The sequence below is a fragment of the Gorilla gorilla genome, chromosome 16 (genome assembly GCF_029281585.2).
Source record: "Gorilla gorilla gorilla isolate KB3781 chromosome 16, NHGRI_mGorGor1-v2.1_pri, whole genome shotgun sequence".
NCBI lineage: Eukaryota > Metazoa > Chordata > Mammalia > Primates > Hominidae > Gorilla > Gorilla gorilla.
In genome coordinates this window covers 53,857,212-53,879,334 of record NC_073240.2, presented here as the reverse complement: position 1 = coordinate 53,879,334, position 22,123 = coordinate 53,857,212, and the positions used below count along the sequence as shown (strand labels likewise).

At 36.7% G+C, this 22,123-nt stretch overlaps 1 long non-coding RNA gene across 2 annotated transcripts; it reads right to left on the bottom strand.

The window, feature by feature from the left end:
- Positions 1-950: 950 nt before the first annotated feature.
- On the bottom strand, positions 951-21,640 carry LOC129526971 (uncharacterized). Of its 2 annotated transcripts, none has more exons than XR_008671802.2 (3): positions 21,434-21,640; positions 3,766-3,879; positions 951-995 (listed from the first exon to the last, which is right to left on the bottom strand). It is a non-coding gene; the product is annotated as an uncharacterized lncRNA (long non-coding RNA). The 2 variants fall into 2 exon arrangements; XR_008671801.2 differs by lacking the exon at positions 951-995 and adding an exon at positions 2,913-3,090.
- Positions 21,641-22,123: the final 483 nt, after the last annotated feature.

Genomic DNA, 22,123 nt, shown 5'->3' with positions numbered 1-22,123 from the left:
AAATGTATTCCTCTTGGCAATTTTAGCAAAAAAAAAAAAAAAACAAGTCACAGAGATTATCATTATGTAACATCTAATAGTTGGATAAAAACTAGAGAAATTCAGCCGTGTATCCAAATAGTTGGTATAAACTATACTAACATGTAATAGTTAAAAGGAATTTGCTAATTCATTTGTTTCATTTAGATTGAAGAAGCAATAACTAACATGCTTATCATGAACAAAGCACAATGCTAGAAAATTTGGTATTGGGCATATGCAGCAATTAAAGGCCAACCAAGTGTCAAACATTTCTAGGTTTGGTGCATAGATAGGGAAGGAAGAAAATGGGAGTAGAAAAATTTGTACCTAGAAACTATTATGGTACCAGAACTAGAAAGACATAATTAATGCTTAAGAATTACAATGATGAGAACTATATCAAATGACTGAAGGAGAGACCAATGCATTACTAAATAAAGAATTTTCTAGTTTGTTTTTATTTTGTTGTTGTTGTTGTTGTTGTTGTTGTTGTTTTCTGAGATGGAGTTTAGCTCTTGTCACCCATGCTGGAGGGGAATGGCGTGATCTCGGCTCACTGCAACTTTCGCCTCCTGGGTTCAAGTGATTCTCCTGCCTCAGCCTCTTGAGTAGCTGGGATTACAGGTGCCCATCACCACGCCCAGCTAATTTTTGTATTTTTAGTACAGACGGGGTTTCACCATGTTGGTCAGGCTAGTCTCAAATTCCTGACCTCAGGTGATCCACCCACCTCAGCCTCCCAAGGTGCTGAGATTACATGCATGAGCCACCACGCCCGGCCCAATTTTCCAGTTACCATTGCTTTGCAGACAAAATGCAGACAGGCCCATCCAGGAGATTAGAATCTCTCAATAGGGCTCAAAGCCTTCTTTAGCTCATTGCTTACCAATCTCCTGCATAGCCTCCTTGTCCTAATTCTTCCATCACCTTCCCCCTTCATCATCCTCCTCATTCATCCATTTATCATTCAGTCCCTGTAAGAGATCTTAGTGTTTGGAAGAAACCAGCTTTGTAAAGGAAGAGTAGAAATCCCCTGTGTAGGGCAATGCTGTCAGTTAAAAACAAAATAGATTTCGTTATTTAAAAGACAATCAACGTTTTAAAGTTGTTTCAATAAAGTTATAAATTATGACAATTATAATCACTGGGATTTTTATTTTGCTGTGTCTCTTGACCTCAAAAAAAAGTTTTAAGGAAGATAAGATTTATTTGGTCAAAACATTTGACATTTACTTCATTACTCAGTGCACTAAATTCTCTCTAAATAAATTCCATACTGATCTGACTTTCCCCATGAAAATCTGCACAGTGAACTCCTAGTTTATTATGCCTACTTGAAAAGGGTAATTTAATAAGGCATCAGTACAAATACTTAATTGTGAATGGCTATCGACAATGCCTTTAAACAGTTGCATATTTGCCAGATTTAGCTAATGGAAGTAGAATTGCCACTTAATGTCTCAGCTTGCACTAGTGGAAAATAAATTGTATCTGACATTCCTTTGGCTTTTAAAGGACATACTTAGATAATATTTACAGTCAAATTGATCTATTGTTGCATTTATGTTTTCTTGGGTTTAAAAAAGGGATCAAATGGGTTCTAAAGGATAATATTTCTTTGCATCTGCTCAGTTTGGAATGCTTTTCCACAGACATGCCTCATTTAGTGGGTGTCTAACCAAGGTCTAAATATCTGAATGGGAAGTAGACATTTCAACCAGGCATACAGTTGTTTTAGCTCCATCTCAATGACTCGGGTGTGTGGAAGATCAGCTGGTCAGTGAGCAGTGAGCAGGGCTGTTCACTTTTCATGGAGGTCATATAGACAGAACTTGCTTTATTAAGCCACCTGCTACATGCTGTGACCAGGAAGAAGAAAGAGGTCATAGAAGAGAACCAATGTTTCAACATCCAATACTTGCCAGGCACTCTTCCAAGTATACTATGTTACCTCATTTACTCCTGAAAACAAAACAATGAGTTATAGTATTATTATCTTAGTATTTTTCTTTAGGCTTCTATTTCTGTGAAACTCAAAAGCAGGCAAGTCATATCATTATTGATGGTGTTAAAAACCCGGAGCATGTTTACCTTAGAAGGTGGTAACTGGAAGCTAGCACAGGGGACTGCTTGGGTACACTGGTCAGAGTGCTGGCTACGTTGATGTGTTTATGGATACATGTGTTGCATTAGTCTGCTCAGGCTGCCATCACAAAATATCATAGACTGGGTGGCTTAAACAACAATATTTATTTTCTCATAGTTCTAGAGGCTTCAGATTCCAAGATCCATGAGTAAGTATGGTTAGCTTCTAGTGAGAGCTCTCTTTCTGGCTTGCAGTTGGCTGCCTTCTATGTTCTCATGAGAGATAAAGAGAGAAAGACAGAGAGAGAGAGAGAGAGAGAGATTCTCTTCTTATAAGGCCACCAGTCCTATTGGATTAGGACCCCACTCTTACAATCTCATATAAATTTAAGTATCTCCTAAAAGCCCCGTCTCCAAACATGGTCACATTGGGAGTTAGAGCTTCAACATACACATTTTGTGGGAAGACAATTTGGTCCATAACGTCTGTCTAACTCAAACTGCTATCAAGATAGAAAACATGATCGTCATCCTAGAAAGTTGCCTTTTCTCACCCACAGAGATGGTCACTATTCTAATTTTTTGCACCATAGGTTGGTTTTAACTGTTCTAGAACTCCACATGAATGGAATCATGCAGTAGGTACTCTTTTATATAAGGCTTCTTTTACTCAATATGTTTTCAAGACTCATCTGTGTTGCACATACCAGTAGTTTGTTCCTTTTTTATTCGTGAGGAGTATCCCCTTGTATGCATATACCACATTTTGTTGATCTGTTCTCTTATTAATGGACATATGGGTCATTTCCAGCGTGGGGTTATTGTGAATATGGTTTCCATAAACATTCTTGTATGAGTCTTTTAGTAGACATGTTTTTATTTCTCCTGGATAAATACATAAAAGTGGAATTGCTGGGCCTTAAAGCAGGTATAGGGTATTATTATCTTGATTTCAGCATGATATGTGATGGTTTTTCATATATCCTTGTGATAAAGAAAAAGAAGTTCGAGATTATGAGAGCAGAGTTAGGAGAAATTATATCTGAACAAATGTATTTTCTCAAAGTATTAATCAGAATCAAAATCAGCCAGAAAAGAGATCTTTAATGATATGCTCTGGGACCTAGGCCTACCCGCTTGTAATCAATATTTTTATAGTAACTTAGATAAAGACTCACATTAGACATGCTCAACAAATCTTTAACAGACTTAAAGGACTTGTTGATTCTATCAGTGCCATAACCATAGTGTTCCCTGATCATGCCATGGACCCTCACCCACTATCTTTTGCACAGTCCTTCTCCTCCCTGAAAAAGGCCCTTCCTGAGAGCTGAGGTAACTATAAGTGCAATGTGGGCCATCACTCTGGCATGGCAAATTTTCAAAAATACCTGATGCATATTTAGAATTGTAAGAAATACATCAAAGTTGCTAATAGTCTCTCTGGTTTCTACATCAAGCCACATCTAGAATGTTGTGTTCAATTTGGGACACCTCACCCTGCAAGAAACATTAGCAAGTTACGGTGCATCTGGAGGAGAAAGAACATCCAGAATAAAAAGGCTTCCTCAACAAGGATAAATTAAAAGACCCTCCCTCCAACCCCAGCACCACCCCATGGAGCCCAAGTTTTGCTCCACCAGACCCAGTTTGCTCTACCTGAGGAGAAACCTTTGCAGACCTCTGGAATTTTTAAGTCCTACCCATGCCTCCCCTCGCCAGTCTTGTTTCCATTATCCTTGGCATGCACAACTAAGACATATGGTACAAATCCTAAGGAAGAGTAGGGAGAAATAGGAAGGACATTCAATGATTGTAGGAATTTACTATACTCACAAAAAAAATGTAATTAATTGAATGTAAAGTTTTGTTTACTTGACTTTGGAAAAAATAATTGTAATTAAATGTTCCCTATATTATAATTCTGTAAGAGCTAAATGAGTTAATGCTTATGAAAGCAATTTTAAAACAGACATAAGGGATTGTTGACTCTATCAGTGCCATAACCATAGTGTTCCCTGATCATGCCATGGGCTCTCACCCACTGTCCCATGCACAGTTTTTCCCCTCCCTGAAAAATGCCCTGCCTGAGAGCTGAAGTAACTATAAGTGCAATGTGGGCCATCATTCTAACATAGCAAATTTTCAAAAATACCTAATGCATATTTAGAATTGTAGGAAATACATCAAAGTTGCTAATAGTCTGTCTGGTTTCTACATCAAGCCACATTTAATTCTATGATGAGACATCAAAATGCAAGGAAAAAAATCAGAAAAGGCATTTTAAGAATGTCTTTGGAGAGAATATCCACAATGGAGAGATGAATCTGAAATTTTCTTAATAAATTTACTTCACCAGCCCTAACTCATGGAGTCCAATATTAGTCCTTACAAACCATTCACTATTGTGTTCACAGGCCAAGAGCTAAGTGAGAAGAGTTAAGCTGGTCTTGCTTTGGACCCTCATAGGCTCAAATTTTGGTTTTGGTTTAACACTGAGGATTTGAATTGAAATTGTTCTTATTTCAGCCTTGTATTTGGGATTACATTTCCCCTAGATGCCCAACCAGTCTTCACCAAGGCTTAAAAGAAGGAAAGGAAGCTAGCAGATCTTTCTCTACACTATCACAGACAGGAACATCCTTCACTCCTCTCACCCCCATATAACTAGAATAATAATGAGGAAGACATGAGATATAAAGGCCAAAGGCTATTCTTTTCAGGTCATTGCAAGAATATGTAAAATGTGTACCTAGGAGTAGATGTGTTACATGGTTTCACATCTTATATCCTCAATTAAACAGCAAAAATTTACATTTAAAAAAGAACTGATCAACCTAGAGTTAAAAGGCCATCTCAACAAAAGGCTTTGATATGGCATTTCAAATATAACTATATTCTAGAGAATGCCTCTGAATTGGTTAGCTCAACTATTCCAATTTACTCATTATGTAGTAATGAACCAGTGCCTTACATTCACCACCATATCTGCCCACAATTTTCAGAATACTCAGGGGAGCCATACAGCTCATCTAATTCTGATGAGGCATCTCACCTAAAACATGTCCCTGGACACCAAGGGATATCAAAGAGGACTCAACAAAGTTAATTACTATTCCTAACAAATCAGCTCATAGTACCCATCTAACCTGGTGGAAGATCTAAAACTTTAGGATCTCATATGCAGTTTTATTGATTTGTGCACCAAAATTGACAGAATAGCACAAGGCCTATATTAATTAACTTATTCACTCATTCTACAAATACTTTTTGTTAAAGAGATGAAGTCTCATATGTTTCCCAGGCTGAATACAGTGGCTATTCACAGGTGCAACCTCAAACTCCTGGGCTCAAGCAATCCTCCTGCCTCAGTCTCCCAAGTGACTAGAACTACAGGCACTATACAAATACTTTTTGAGTACTGACAATGTGCCAATACATGTTGTGCTAGACCCTGACTGTACATTTTCTAGTCAATTAGGACAAATCTTTGAGTAGCTAATTGGATACCCTTTACTGTTAATCCAATTTTATTTTAGGAACAAGTTGGAGGATTCTTTTGTTTGCAAGATAATGCACTTAAATACTTCAGAAAAGGAGAGATTAAATGTATATGGGTCTGAAACTGACAAGTTGTTGAGAACTGAGGTGGCTCTGCAGACCAGCAATTCTTGCCATTTTTCATTGGCAATATGATCCTCTGATTCTTCATAAATATGATGCATTCCCCTGTCTTTGTTGGTCAGGTTCCTTTCCTTACTCATAGTTCTTGCTCCCTCACAATTTTGGTGTCTGACCATTTTGCCACAATCATGATGTCAACTTTGTTATGGTTAGGAGCTACATTTCTCAGAACATCCTTCCCTGTATGGGTCTAAGTTACAGTTGATGAAAAGATGAACTTGCATGGCCAGGTTGCCTATCTACATTGTGGCTTTATAAATTACAACAACAATAATAATAGTAATAATGACCAAGCCACTTTAAGAATCCAGATTGTAGTGAAAAAATAAGCTTTTACTCTAAGATCAAAAACGAAACAAGGATGCTCACTCTTGCCACTTTTATTCAACTTAGTACTGGAAGCTCAAGCCAGAGCAATTAGACAAGAGAAAAAAAAATGACATCCAAATAGCAAAAGAAGAAATTAAATTGTCTTTGTTTGCGGAAGACATGATCTTATATATAGAAAACTCTAACGACTCCACCAGAAAAGTGTTAGAACTAATGCATTTGGTAAGGTTGTAGAATACAAAATCAACATACAAAAATCAGCTGTATTTTAATACATTAAGAATGAACTATCCAAAAAAGAAATCAAGAAAATCATTTTATTTACAATAGCTACCACAAAATACTTAGAAATAAATTTACGCAAGGAGGTGAAAGATCTCTACACTGAAAACTATAAAACATTGATAAACAAAATTAAAGAAGACATAATAAATAGAGAGACATCCCATGTTCATGGATTGGAAGAATTAATATTGTTAAAATGCACATACTACCCAAAGCTATCTTTAATAATGCAATTCCTATCAAAGTTCCAAAGTTCCTATGACATATTACACAGAAATAGAAAAAACAAAAATTTGTATGGAAGCACAAAAGACCCAGATACACAAAGCAATCTTGAGGAAAAAAACAAAGCTGGAGGCATCACACTACCTGATTTAAAAACCTACTACAAAGCTATAGCAATCAAAACAGCATGGTACTGGCATGAAGACAGACACATAGATGAATAGAAAACAATACAGAGCTCAGAAATAAATCTACATATTTATGATCAATTGATTTCCAACAAAGGTAGCAAAAACACACAATGGGGAATGGACAATCTCTTCAATAAACGCCACTAAAAAAACTGGATTTCCGCATGCAAAAAAATAAAATTAGACCCTCATCTCACATCATATACAAAAATCAACTCAAAAAGAATTAAATACTTAAACATAATACCAGAAACCAGAAGAAAACATAGAGGAAAGTCTCCATGACATTTATCTGGGAGATAATTTTTTGGATGTGAACCCGAACTCACAGGCAACAAAAGCAAAAATACACTAATGGGATTACATCAAACTAAATAGCTTCTGCATCGCAAAGGAAACAGTCAACAGTGAGCAGACAACCTACATAATGGAGAATGTATTTTTGCAAACCATACATCTAATAAGGGGTTAATATACAAAATGTATAAGGAACTCAAACAAATCAATAGTAAGAAAACCATTCAATTAAAAGTGGGCAAAGGACCTGAATAGACATTTCTGAAAAGAAGACATACAAATGGCCAATGGGACCAGTCATGCATTGTTTAATAATGGGGATACATTCTAAGAAATGTACTGTTAGGTGATTTAGTCATTGTGTAAACATTATAGAGTGTTTACACAAATCTAGATGGTATAGCCTATCACACACCTAGGCAATATGGTATACACTATTGCTCCTAGTTTATAAACCTGTACAGCATGTTACTATACTGAATACTTTAGAGAATGTAACACAGTGGTATTTGTATATCTAAACATATCTAAATATAGAAAAAGTGCATTAAGAAAACAGTACAAAATATGTTTTAATGATATACCTGTATAGAACACTTACCATGAATAAGTTGCTCTAGGTGGGTCAGTGAGTGAGTGGTAAATGAATGTGAAGGTCTAGGACATTACTGTATACTACTATAGACTTTATAAACACTGTGCACTTAGGCTACACTAAATTTATTTATTTATTTTATTTTATTTTTTGAGACACAGTCTCACTTTGTCGCCCAGGCTGAAATGCAGTAGTGCGATTTCAGCTCATTGCAACCTTCACCTCCAGGGTTCAAATGATTCTTGTGCCTCAGGCTCCCAAGTAACTGGGTTCACAGGTGTGTCACCAGGTTCAGCTATTTTTTCTTTCTTTTGTTTTTTTTGTATTTTTTTAGTAGAGACAGAGTTTCACCATGTTGGCCAGGCTGGTCTCGATCTCCTGGCCTCAAGTGATTTGACTACCTCAGCCTCCCAAAGTAATGCCTGCTGGGATCACAGGCATGAGCCACTGCGCCCAAATTGATTTTTTAAACATTTTTCTTTCTTCAAAAATAAGTTAACTTTAGCTTACCATAGCTTTTTTATAAAATTTAATTTTTTAACTTTGACTCTTTTGTAATAACAGTTTAAAACATGAACACATTGTACAGGTGTAAAAATATTTTCTTTCTTTACATCTTCATTCTATAAGCATTTTTAATTTTCTTACTTTTTAAACTTTTTTGCTAAAACCTAAGACAAAAACACCCACATTAGCCTAGACCTACATAGGGTTAGGCTCATCAATATCATCATCTTCCACCTCCACATCTTGTCCCAGTGGAAGGTCTTCAGGGACAATAACATGTACGTAGCTGTCACTAATGATAACAATGCCTTCTTATGGACTACCTCTTGAAGGACCTGCCTGAGACTGTTTTAATAGCTAACTTTTTTTTCTATAAGTAGAAGGAATACACTCTAAAATAACAATAAAAGTATAGTAAATACATAAACATAGTTTTTATTATCATTATCAGTAATATCAACTAATTGATCAACAATTATCAAATAATAGTTTTAATAATAGATAATAGTTTTTGTTATCATTATCAAATATTGTGTGCTATCTATAATTATATGTGCTATGCTTTTATATGACTGACAGTGCAGTGGGTTGTTTACAACAGCATCACCCCAAACACACGAGTAATATGTTGCACTATTATGTCACTAGGAATTTTTTAGTTCCATTATAATCTTATGGAACCACTATTGTATATGCAGTCCTTTGTTGACAGAAATATCATTATGTGGTGCATGACTTTATATGGAAAAATAGTTCAACATATGTAATCATTAGAGAAATGTAAATCAAAACTACAATGAGATGTAACCTCACACTTGTCCAGATGGCCATTATCACAAAGTCAAGAGGCCAGGTACAGAGACTCACACCTGTAATCCTAGCACTTTGGGAGGCCAAGGTGGGATGATTGCTTGAGCCCAGGAATTTGAGACTGACTGGGCAACATAGCGAAACCTCATTTCTAAAAAAACTCAAAATAATTAACCAAGTGTGGTGGCATGTGCCTGTAGTCCCAGCTACTTGAGATGCTGAGGCAGGAAGATCACTTGAGCCCAGGTGTTCAAAGCTGCAGTGAGCTGTGATAGTGCCACTGCACTCCAGCCCAGGTGACAGTGAGACCCTGCCTCAAAAAAAATTTTTTTGTAAGTCAAAAGATATCAAATGTTGGTAAGAATGTGGAGAAAAGGGAATCCTTGCACACTATTGGTAGGAATATAAATTAGTATATCTATTATGAAAAACAGTGTAGCACTTCTAAAAAAAAATTAAAAATAGAACTACCATGCGATCAAGCAACCCCATATTTGGGTAGATAGCCAAAGGAATTGAAATCTGTATGTCAAAGAGATAGCTGCACTTCCATGTTTGTTGCAGCACTATTCACAATAGCCAAGACATGAAATCAACCTAAGTGTCCATTATCACATGAATGGATAAAGAAAATGTGGCACGTATGCACAGTGGAAAACTATTTAGCCTCAAAAAAGAAGGAAATCCTGTCATTTGAGGCAATATAGATGAACCTAGAGGACATTATGTTACATGAAATAAGCCAAGCGCAGAAAGACAAATACCACAAGATCTCACTCATATGTAGAGTGTAAAAAAGTTGAACTCATAGAAACAGAGAGTAAAATGATGATTTCCAGAGACTGGAGGGTGGAGAGATTGAGAAGATGTTGGTCAAACAAACAGAAAAATTTCAGTTAGAAGGAATAAGTTCAAGAGATCTATTGTACATCATAATGGCTACAGTTAATAACAACATAGTGTATATTTGAAAATTACCAAGAGAGTAGATTTTAAGTATTCTTACCGCAATAAATAAGTATGTGAAGTAATGCATGTATTAAATAGCCTGATTTGGCCATTCCACACTATCTACATATATAAAAACAACATGTTGTACACCATAAATATATACGATTTTTACTTGTCAAATAAATATAAAAAGTATTTTTAAAAAATCAGCAATCTAGACTATGCAATAGAGAAATAAGGCACAAGGAGAGAAAATCAGCTAAACACAGACCCAGACAGCAAAGTAAAATGCCATCCAAGAGTAAGTTAGGTGTGTCTTGAGATGGGAAATTCAAAGTCACTTGAAAAAGAGAGACAACCCAAACTTTTCATGTTTTCTCTTCCTCAAGTCTAATGCCAAGGCTTATGAAAAAAGAATTAAGACAACTTGAGTTCTCAAAATCAAGAGAAGGGAATAAAGGGCATTCCTGGCCACTGGGAACAAACTGGATGGCCTTTCTTCAGAAATGGAGGAAAACTACCTAAAACAATATTGTTTTTTACTGTGAAAAAATGATTAGCAGTGAATTTATACAAAAGAGTTTGTATTTTTAGAACTCTTGTTTTTGCAATGATTCTGTGTCTCTTTTTCAACTTAAAATTAATATTTTGTAGAAAATGATGCAGATGAATGGATCATGTACTTTGGCCCTGCTTCTTCTCATCTGGACCTTAAGGGCATCAGTGTATCTTAGCTCAAGAATTCAGATGCCACAGTTCACCTAGTGGCAGGTAACCATAGCAGAATGTTTAATTCACTCCTATGGAGTGAGATTCCACCTTTGAAAACAACAAATTTTACAAAAATGAAGTACTATAGCCAAAGCATACAACAGCCTAGCAGACTTGACTTTGGCTAAATTTATTATTTTTCAAAATTATGTGCAATTAACAATTGAAGGTGAAAATTAGATTGTTTACATATCTCAAAAAAAGCTTCTTAAAACATTTTTTATCTTCATATTATATTATGCTTCTAGATTTGCAGACAGGATAAATTTTATCCTTAGTATGCTAAAGGGCATTTTTAAAATTCAATAATATTCCAGAAGAATCAAAAGTTCCAAGTGTTTACATAACTGAGTTGAACAACTGTTATTAAATCAGTGGCAAAGGTTATCTTTTCCGATAGTAAGTAGTCTGGATAAGTAGTAAAACTATTTCAAATTCCCATGGAGTCTCCACCAATAGCTAAACTTCCATTCCTGTAACTACGAAATGCCCGAGGGGATGATAACAATTTTCTCTTTCTCCTCCTGTTTTTTAAAAAACTAATAATAAAAAAAATCACAACAAGAAGTAATGAAAATCTACAGAATGAGGTCCCATGTACACACTCTAAGAAGGCAGGGTTTATGAGGATTTTCTTATTCCAATTGGGGATTGTTTAAAGTGGTGGATTCTATTGTAACCCATATTGGAGAGAGACAGGTTTAGAGTAACGAAATTTCATCCTAATTCAGAAAATCAGAACGTGAAACAAGCAGATCAGCAAAACCTGATGTTGGCTAAGGAAGAATAAAAGAAACAAATGAAGATAAATTCATGTTTTAGGCCAAGTTTGTGCTGTCAAAATAAATAGGTGAGAACAATTCTGGGGTACCAATATTGTGAGTAATGAACACAATCATGATAATTTAAATCAATCTTTTTTGCCTCTCAGGTTCAAGTGATTCTCATGCCTCAGCGTCCTGAGTAGCTGGAATTACAGGTGCCCACCACTATGCCCAGGTAATTTTTGTATTTTTAGTAAAGACAAGGTTTCACCACGCTGGCCAGGCTGGTCTCAAACTCCTGACCTCAAATTATCCACCCCCCTTGGCCTCCCAAAGTGCTGGGATTACATAAATCAATCATTTTTTAACGTGAATTTCTTTTAATCAGCCAACTGGACTAACTCTTCTATCACAAATTCACATAGTAACCTAGCCATGAGGGTCACTTGGGATCATCTACTTCATTCTTTTCATTTTGCAAAGATGAAACTATGATCCGAGAAAGAGAAGTAGTATCCCCAAGTTTTCCCAGCTACTGATGAGCAGACTGGGCCTAGAACTAGTCTTCTAGGCTAATGCTGTTTATACTATACTCCAGATCCTCTTTCCCAAAGAAAAACAGCTACCAACAGTTACTGAAGACTTACTATGTGCCAACAACTACTTCAAGGGCTTTCCGAGGATTTACTCTTTTAATACTCACAATAATGAGTTAGTTCTGTTACTATTCCCATTTTACAAATGGAGAAACTGAGATTTATATTAAGTAATTTATCCAATGATACACATCTACACTGGCAGAGCTAAAATAAATATTTTTTGCATATTCTAAATATGAATTGTGAACCCTAAATATGAGTTATATATACCTGGACAATTCTGACAAGATTGGTAGACATTTCGGCTATTTCCAGTTTGAAATTCTTATCAGTAATGCTGCAATGAACATTCTTGTGCAAGCTTTTGTGTGGACATATGTTTTCATTTCTCTAGGATATACACCTAGAAACAGTACTGAGTCATGTAATAGTTTTATATTTAACTTTTTAAGAAAATGTCTAACTTACCACAAATGCATACTGTAACCACAATGGATGCATAATTTTACATTCCCACCAACAATGTATGAGGGTTTTTATTTCTCATCCTCACCAACATTTGTTATTTTCTTCTTATTTTTATAGCCATTCTATTGAGTGTGAATCATTTCCCTAATGATTAATAATGCTGAGCATCTTTTCATGTGCCTCCTAGACATTCATACATGTTCTTTGATGAAATGTCTGTTCATATCTTTTGTCCATTTTTGTTTGGGCTGTTTGTCTTATTTTTGAGCACTATGATTTTTTTATAAATTCTGGATACAAATCCTTTATGTGTTTTGCAGATATGTGTTTTGCAAATATTTTCTCCTGATTTATTTCTTGTCTTTTCATATTGTTAATAGCATTTTTTAAAGAAGAAAATTTTTAATTTAATGAGGTCAAGTTTATCAATTTTTTATGAACAGTGCTTTTGGCGTCATATCTAAGAAATCTTTGCCTATCTGAAGGACACAAAGATATTTTTTCTATGTTTTCTTCCAAAGATTGTACTGTTTTAGCTCTTACTTTAAGTTCGTGATGCATTTTGAGTTCATTTTTGTATATGGCATGTATGAGGTGAGGGTCTAAGTTCACTTTCACACATATGGATATCCCATTGTCCCATCACCATTTGTTGAGGAGACTTTTTCCCAGTGAATTGCATTGATACCTTTGTAAAACAAACAAACAAAAAAGTCTAAATTCTAAATATAGGATTTATTTCTGGATTCACAATATGTTCCATTGGTCTACATCTATCCTTATCCAGTATCATACTGTCTTAATAACTGCAGCATTAGGGCGAGTTTTGAAATTGGGAAGTGAAAATCCAACAAGTTATCCTTTTTTTCAAATTTGTTTTAGCTATTCTAGGTGGTTTACATTTCCACATAAATCTTAGAATCTGCTCATCAATAGGCATAGAGTTAAAACAGATTGCTTTTAAAGCACTCAAGTCACCAAAAGTCTTGGTATAGCCTTCTTCCATGACAATAAGGCCTTACCTGATCTGTAGTCACTTCACTAAAAAGGCCATAAAAAGTAGTCTTAAAACAAGGAACTTCAAGTTTAAGGTGATTTTTGCTCCTGTCTAATCCAACAATCAGGAAAGTTTTCTCAAACAAAAATTAACATACACACTCTCACATACACAAAAATGTAAATCACTGATACAGCACCCACTGCAGTAGAATATGTGCAAAGTGTATGTGTTGAAGCACAAGTATCAACACAGAGTAAGGACTCTGTAAGTAAAAGGCATTGTTGCTACCTTTTTAGTAGATGTATCTACTCCCCTCATACCTGCCCTCCTCAATTTTTAATTTTGTACCTACTCTTAGAGCTGCACTATCCAGTAGGGTAGCCACTAGCCACAAATAGGTATTTGAATTCATATTAACTAGTTAAATACAATTAAAAAGTCAGACCATAAGTCACACTGGCCACATTTTAGGTGCTCAACAGTTCCATATAGATGGCAGCCACACTCAGACAGTGTAGACAATATTTATTTTGGAAAGTTCTATTTGATGGTGCTGGTTTACAGAATTATTTCTGATATGTTCACTAACTTTTATGAACATAAATAAAAGCTATGTGAATGGCAGTAGAAGTTAGAGGTTTCATGGATTAAAATACGCTCATGTATTATCTCCAGCCTAGGTGACAGAGCACGGCTCCATTAGAAAATGAAAAAGGAAGAAGGAAGAAGGAAGAAGAGGAAGAAGAAGAAGAGGAAGAAGAAGAAGAAGATGATGATGATGATGATGATGATGATCACATCTTCTCAGTTATTGATATTTTTCTTTTTTTTTAATTTAGCTCAAGTGTTTGTTCAAGGGCTTGTATCAAAAAGGTTGCATGGTGGTCTATGCAAATTCTAGCCAGGAATTTAATATCCTGCCAAACTAAGCTTCATAAGCAAAGGATAAATAAAATTTTTTCCAGACAAGTAAGTGCTAAGAGAATTTGTTACCACTAGACCAGTGTTACAAGAGATCTTCAAGGGAATTCTATACATGGAAACTAAAGAGTGATTCCTGCTACCACATAAACACATTTTTTTTTGAGATGGAGTCTTGCTCTGTCATCCAGCCTGGAGTCCACAGACCCTATAAAGCAACTACACAATTGAGAATAAAAAACTAACAACATCACAATAGGATCAAAACCTCATATATCAATATTAAACTTGAGTGTAAAGAGTCTAAACACCCCATTTAAAAGGCACAGAGTGCCAAGTTTGATAAAAAAAAAAAAGACTCAACAGTCTGTTGTCTTCAAGAGATCCATTTCACATGTTATGACAGCCATAGGCTCAAAGTAAAAAGATAGAGAAAGATCTATCCCACAAATGGAAAACCAAAAAGAGCAGGGGTTGCTATTCTTATATCAGATACTATAAACTTTAAACCAACCACAGTAAAAAAGAATAAAGAAAGGCATATATAATGATAAAGAGTTCAATTCAACAAGAAGACTTAACTACCCTAATTATATGTGCACTCAACATTGGAGCACCCAGATTCATAAAACAAGTGCTTCTGGACCTTTAGAAAGACTGAAACAGCCACACACTAATAGTGGGTGACTTCAACACCTCACTGACAGTGCTAGACAAATCATTAAGGCAGAAAACTAACAAAGAACATTCTGGACATAAATTGGACACTTGACCAATTGGACCTAATAGACATCTATAGATTACTCCACTCAGCAATCACAGATTATACATTCTTCTCAACTGTATATAGAACATACTCCAAGATTGACTAAATGCTCAGCAATAAGGAAAGGCTTAACACATTCAAAAAAATTACAATAATATCAAGTATACTTTTGGACCACAGGAGAATAAAAATAGAAATCAATACCAAGAGGTTCTCTCAAAACCACACAGTTATACAGAAATTAAACAACTTGCTCCTGAATGACTTCTTGGTAAACAATAAAATTAAGGCAGAAATCAAAATTTTATTTGAAATAAATGATAACAGAGATATAACTCACCAAAATCTCTAGGATGCAGCAAAAGCAGTGTTAGAAGGAATGCTTATAGTACTAAATGTCTACATCAAAAAGGTGAGGTCAGGCGTGTTCGCTCACATTTGTAATCCCAGCATTTTGGGAGGCCGAGGCAGGCAGATCACTTGAGATCAGGAGTTCAAGACCAGACTGGCCAACATGGTGAAACCCCTCTCTACTAAAAATACAAAAAAGTTAGCCAGATATGGTGGCACACACCTGTAATTTTAGCTACTCAGGAGGCTGAGATGGGAGGATTGCTTGAACCCAGGAGGTGGAGGTTGCAGTGAGCTGAGATTGCACCACTGTACTCCAGTGTAGGTGACAGAGCAAGGCTCCATTAGAAAAAGAAGAAGGAAGAAGAAGAAGAAGGAGAAGAAGGAGACGAAGGAGAAGAGAAGAAGAAGAAGGAGGAGGAGGAGGAGGAGAACAACAACAACAACAACAAAGAAGTTAGAAAGATTTCAAATTAACAATCTAACATCACACCTAGACAAAGTAGAAAATCAAGAGCAAACTTACCCAAAAAGCTAGCAGAAGAAAAGAAATAACTAAAATCAGAGCAGGATGGAACAAAATTGAAACCAAAAAAATCTATATAAGGGATCAATAAAACCAAAAGCTGGTTCTCTGACAGGACAAACAAGATTGATAGACCACTAGCTATTTTAACAAAGAAAAAAAGAAAAAAGGCCTGAATAAGCACAATCAGACATGACCAAGGTGACATCACAACCAATCCCACAGAAATACAAAACACCCTCAGAGACTATTATGAAAGCTTCTGCGCACACAAACTATAAAATCTAGAATAAATGAATACATTCCTGAAAACACACAACCTCTTAAGATGGAATCACGAAGAAACTGAAACCCTGAACAGACCAATAACACGTTCTGAAATTAAATCAGTAATATAAACCTACCAACCAAAAAAAAAAAAAAAGTCTCAGACCCGATGGAGTCACAGCCAAATTCTACCAGGCATACAAATAACTGGTACCAATTCGACTGAAACTATTCCAAAAAATTGAGGAGGAGGGACTCCTCCATAACTCATTCTACAAAACCAACATCACCGTGGTAACAAAACTTGGCCAAGACACAACAAAATAAGAAAACACCAGGCCAATATACCTGATGAACATAGACACAAAAAAAAACCTCAACAAAATACTTGTAAATCAGCAGCACATCAAAAACTAATTCACCATGATCAAGTAGGTTTTATTCCTGGGATGCAAGTGTGGCTCAACAATTGCAAATTAATAAATGTGACTCACCACAAATACAGAATTAAAAACAAAAACTATATGATCATCTCGATAGACATGGAAAAACTGTTCAATAAAATTCAACATCCTTTAATGATAAAAACTCTCAAAAAACTAAGCATCGAAAGGAGTACCTCAAAATAAGAGCCATGTGTAACAAACCCACAGCCAACTCATATGGAATGGACAAAAGATGGAATCCTTCCCCTGAGAAATGGAACAAGACAAGCATGCCCACACTCACTGCTCCTACTCAACACAGGGTGGCAAGTCCTGGCCACAGCAAGCAGACAGAAGAAGGAAATAAAAGGCATACAAATAGGAAAAGAAGAAGATGAATTGTGCCTCTTCACCGATTATAAGATTCTATACCCAGAAAAGCTAAAGACTCTGCCAAAAGGCTCCCAGAGCTGATAAATGGCTTTAGTAAAGTTTCAGGATGCAAAACCCATGTACAAAAATCAGTAGTATTTCCATATACAAATAACATTCAAGCGAGAACCAAATCAAGAAGACAGTTCCATTTACAATAGCCATATGAAAAAATAAAATACCTAGGAATATATCAAACCAGGTAGGTAAAAGATCTCTACAAGGATAACTACAAAATACTGCTGAAAGAAACCATAGAGAACACAATCAAATGGAAAAATATCTCATGCTCATGGATTGGAAGAATCAACCTTGTTAAAATGGTCATACTGCCCAAAGCAACATACAGATTCAATGCTCTTCCTATCAAACTACAAATACTATTTACTACATAACTAGAAAAAAACTGTTCTAAAATTCATATGAAACCAAAATGAGCCCAAATAGCCAAAGCAATCCTAAGCCAAAATAACAAAGCTAGAGGCATCATATTACCTGACTTCAAATTATACTGTAAGGCTACAGTAACAAAACAGCATGGTACTGGTATGAAACAGACACATAGAGTAATGGAACAGAATAGAGAAGCCAGAAAGAAAGCTACAGACCTTCAGCCATCTGATCTTCAACAAAATTGACAAAAATAAGCAATGGAGAAAGGACTCAATAAATGGTGCTGGAATAACTGGCTATCCATATGCAGATGAATGAAACTGGATCCCTACCTTTCTCCATATAAAAAAAAAACTCAAGATGAATTAAAAACTTAAATGTAAGACCTCAAACTATAAGAATCCTAGAAGAAAACACAGGAAATACCCTTCTCAGTGTTAGTCTTGGTGAAGATTTATGGCTAAGTCCTCAAAAGCAATTGCAATAAAACCAAAAATTGACAAGTGGGACCTAATTAAACTAAAGAGCTTCTGCACAGCAAAAGAAACTATCAACAGATTAAACAGACAACCTACAGAATGGGAGAAAATATTTACAAACAATGCATCTGACAAAATCTAATATCTACACTCTATAAGGAACTCAAACAAATTAACAAGCAAAAACCAAATAACCCCATTAAAAAGTGGGCAAAGGACATGAACAGACACTTCTCAAAAGAAGACACACATTGCAGCCAACAAGCATATGAAAAAGTGCACATCATTAGTAATTACCAGAGAAATGTAAGTCAAAACCACAATGAGATACTATCTCACACCAGTGAGAATGGCTATTATTTCAAAGTGAAGGAAAAAAAAGATGCTGTCAAGGCTGTAGAGAAAAGGGAACACTTATACACTGTTGGTGGGAATGTAAACTAGTTCAGCCACTGTGGAAAGCAGTTTGGAGATTTCTCAAAAAAATAAAAAAATAAAAATAAAACTACCATTTGACCTAGCAATCCCATTAATGGGTATGTACCAGAAGGAAAATAAATTATTTACTGGAAAGACACATGCATCCCTATGTTCATTGCAGCACTAAGCACAATAGCAAAGACATGGAATCAACCTAGGTGCCCATCAATGGTGGACTGGATAAGGAAAATGTGGTACATATACACCACGGAATACTATACAGCCATAAAAAAGAATAAAATTATTACCTTTGGCCAGGTGCAGTGGCTCATGCCTGCAATCCCAGCACATTGGGATGCCGAGGTGGGCAGATCTCTTGAGGCCAGGAGTTTGAGACCAGCCTGGCCAACATGGTGAATCCCCATCTCTACTTAAAATACACACATTAGCCAGGTGTGGTGGCTCATGCCTGTAATCCCAGCTACTCAAGAGGCTGAGGCAGGAGAATCTCTTGAACCCAGGAGGCAGAGGTTGCAGTGAGCCAACATCGCACCATTGCACTCGAGCCTGGGCAACAGAGTGAGACTCTGTCAAAAAAAAAATTACATCTATACGACCTTTGCGGCAACATGGATGCAGCTAGAGGCCATTATCCCAAGCAAATTCATGCAGGAAAAGAAAACCAAATACCTCATGTTCTCACAAGTGAGAGCTAAACACTGGGTACACATGAACATAAGGATGTGAACAATAGACACTGAGGGTTACTGGGACCGGGTGGAAAGAGTGGGCACAAGGGCTGAAAAACTACCTTTTGGGTACTATGCTCACCACCTGGGTGATGGAATTATTCACACCCCACACCTCAGCATCATGTGATATACCCATGTAACAAGCTTGCACGTGTACGCCTTAATCTAAAATAAAAGTTAAATTATTTTTAAAAAGAAAAGAAAATACCATTGTTAAATTTCACTGATAATACAAAATAGAGATTTTCTGAAGTTTCTCTCTTTTTATTTCTTATTGCTCTGCTTATTGAGGACATAATCACCCTGCTCCCAGTTATTTTTTGGTTCAGAACATGCACTTTGGAGTTAGAAATTGGCTCAGATTTCCATCCTGCTACTTACTTGAATAAGCTCTTTAATCTCAGAGGGCTTCTGTTTACTTACATGTGATGTGTGCATAATTCTCAGATTTTAGGGTTGTTATAAGAATGATTATTATGTCAAGTGCTTAGCACACAGTTTGTGCTCAGTAAGTGCTAGCTAGCTATTATATTACTAGATCATGTTTATAATAATTTACTCAATTTGTCCATTCTTAAGACATAAGAATATATACTTGTCTAGACTTACGAGTTGAAAAAGGAGCCTGGCAGGGACATTGCTGGATTCTATTTGCATGTCTCAGGCCCAGATGAGGGGATGAGGGAAATTTTTTAAATCCTGAAATTTTACTGTGTTAAGATCAGCAGGCTAATTTTCAGTGAAAAGAAGAAAGAAAGCTATACTTCATCACTAGGTCAAAAAGTCTTCTTTGCTTGTGGAGGCAGCTTGAAGGTCATTGAGTCCCTACCTCCCCACCCTCATTATCTGCCCTCGTTAGAGCCCTCAAGAAGTACCACTGCTTGCTCCCCACCACAGCAGGGCCAACTACAACTGGATGTACATATGACAGTCCACAGTATCTCCACTCTGTGTGAACGTGGGACATCATACCTTTCCCCCATGATGTTCTTGAGATCAAGACCCCAAACCACTGCCTAAGCCCACCTTCCCTTGCAGCCTCTGCCACCCTGAGATGCATGTTCCAGTGGTGAGCTAGAGAAGGTCCCTTCCAATTGTTTCCCCAGACAACTGCAGATTAATCATCCTTCCCAACAATCCAGTAATGCCGACGTGAAGAAACTCCTTCAAGTTTCTGGTCTTTCCTTTCCTTTCAATTCTGCTATTAACACCCTGCTCCCCTCTTTCCTGACCTTTTTTAGAATTCTTAGGCCATGACCATGGGAATTTGGGATGCGAAGAGTTAAATAACAGACTCATATTTCCATCTTAAACAGCTTGCTTTTTAGTCATAATTTTACAAGAGTGGTATCTGGAAAAAAAAGAGATAAATAATGGCATTGATATTGATCTTGTTTATGGGAACTTCAGCCCAAAAAGTTAATTGTGGCTACATCATTATGTAGCATTACCTTTGCTTCAATCAAAAATAATAATAATAATAACGTCCAAATTCTGCTTGGGGGAAGTTGTTTCCCTAAAACAAGTTATCCACTTACAGAGTCATGGTTGGTTAAAAGCCAATACAGGGTAAGCTAACTACAATTTTTATCCTTTTTTCAGCATGTATGTGGATGTCTAAAAGCAAGCCGTTGAGATGAACTGGTCAGCACCAGGGGGAACAGAATCAGCTTTCTTCACAGCCAAAGTAGGCTGTCCGGCAATATGTTCTAGTAAACGTTTGGTTTGAACTGATCTGCTGTGTCATAAAGCAAGAGGTTTCCAGCTGATATGTTTACTGATCTGGTGAATTATGCTCATATAAACAAGAGAAACACCATGGAGAGATACTGCTGTGGCTACCTCCTTACATACACAACCTGCCTGCGACTACTGAGCATGCCCTGCCCAGATCTCCTCTGTCTTTTATCAGAGAATGAAAGAGGTAGGCATGAGAAGGAAAGAGAAGAGCCTGAAAAAGTGAGCCTGAAAAAGAAAAGGGCCTGGCAGAGAGGGGGCAGAGACAGAGGACCAGGGTGGGGGCTAAATGTGAAGGCAGCAGCTGCAGAGAGAACCCTTGGAGAACCCTTCTTATTCCTGATCCATCCTTCCAGAGCTTCCTCTACAGGGCAAACTCACTTATTTCCATGGAAGCCCAAAGAGTCTTGATTCCTTTTAAAGCAAGTCAAAGTAGGCTAGTTGCTGCTTCTAAGTGGCTGAATTCTGACCATTCTGTCAGTGAGACAGGCAACCCCAGCTCCATCAACCATGTATCTGCCTTCTGAAAGTATTTCAGTAGAGGCCACAAAGTCAACACTGAGTGCAGGATGACCCAGGGCAAGAACAGGGCAGGGGCACAGGCAGCTCCATATTGATCTGGGCTCAGCCTCAGCCTAAATTGAGTTTTCTCTTGTGACATCACAAAACAAGGTAGCAAAACCCAGTGATAAAATACTTTGCCAAAGCTCTGGTGTGGTCCTTCAGGCATCCGCTCAGGTCCTAGAGATACATACAGAAAGGAGCATGGGATTGAGAGTCAGAGCTCCACAGGCCAAGGCCACTCTCCGTTTCCTTTGAGATACACATGGTATCCAGAGAGCTTCTCAAGTCATAAATAAGTGACAAAGCTCAGGATTCATGCCCCATTGCTCTGTTTCAAAATTCCAATTGAAGATGTTTAGACATTTAGAGCCATAATACTCTAGTACAGTGTAACATAACTGAGTGAAAACCCTGGTTTTGGTGGGACTAGTTGAAACAGAATCTGGTTAAACTGAGCAAATGTATTCAAATCCAAATATTACGAAGCATGACACTCAAGAGAAAATA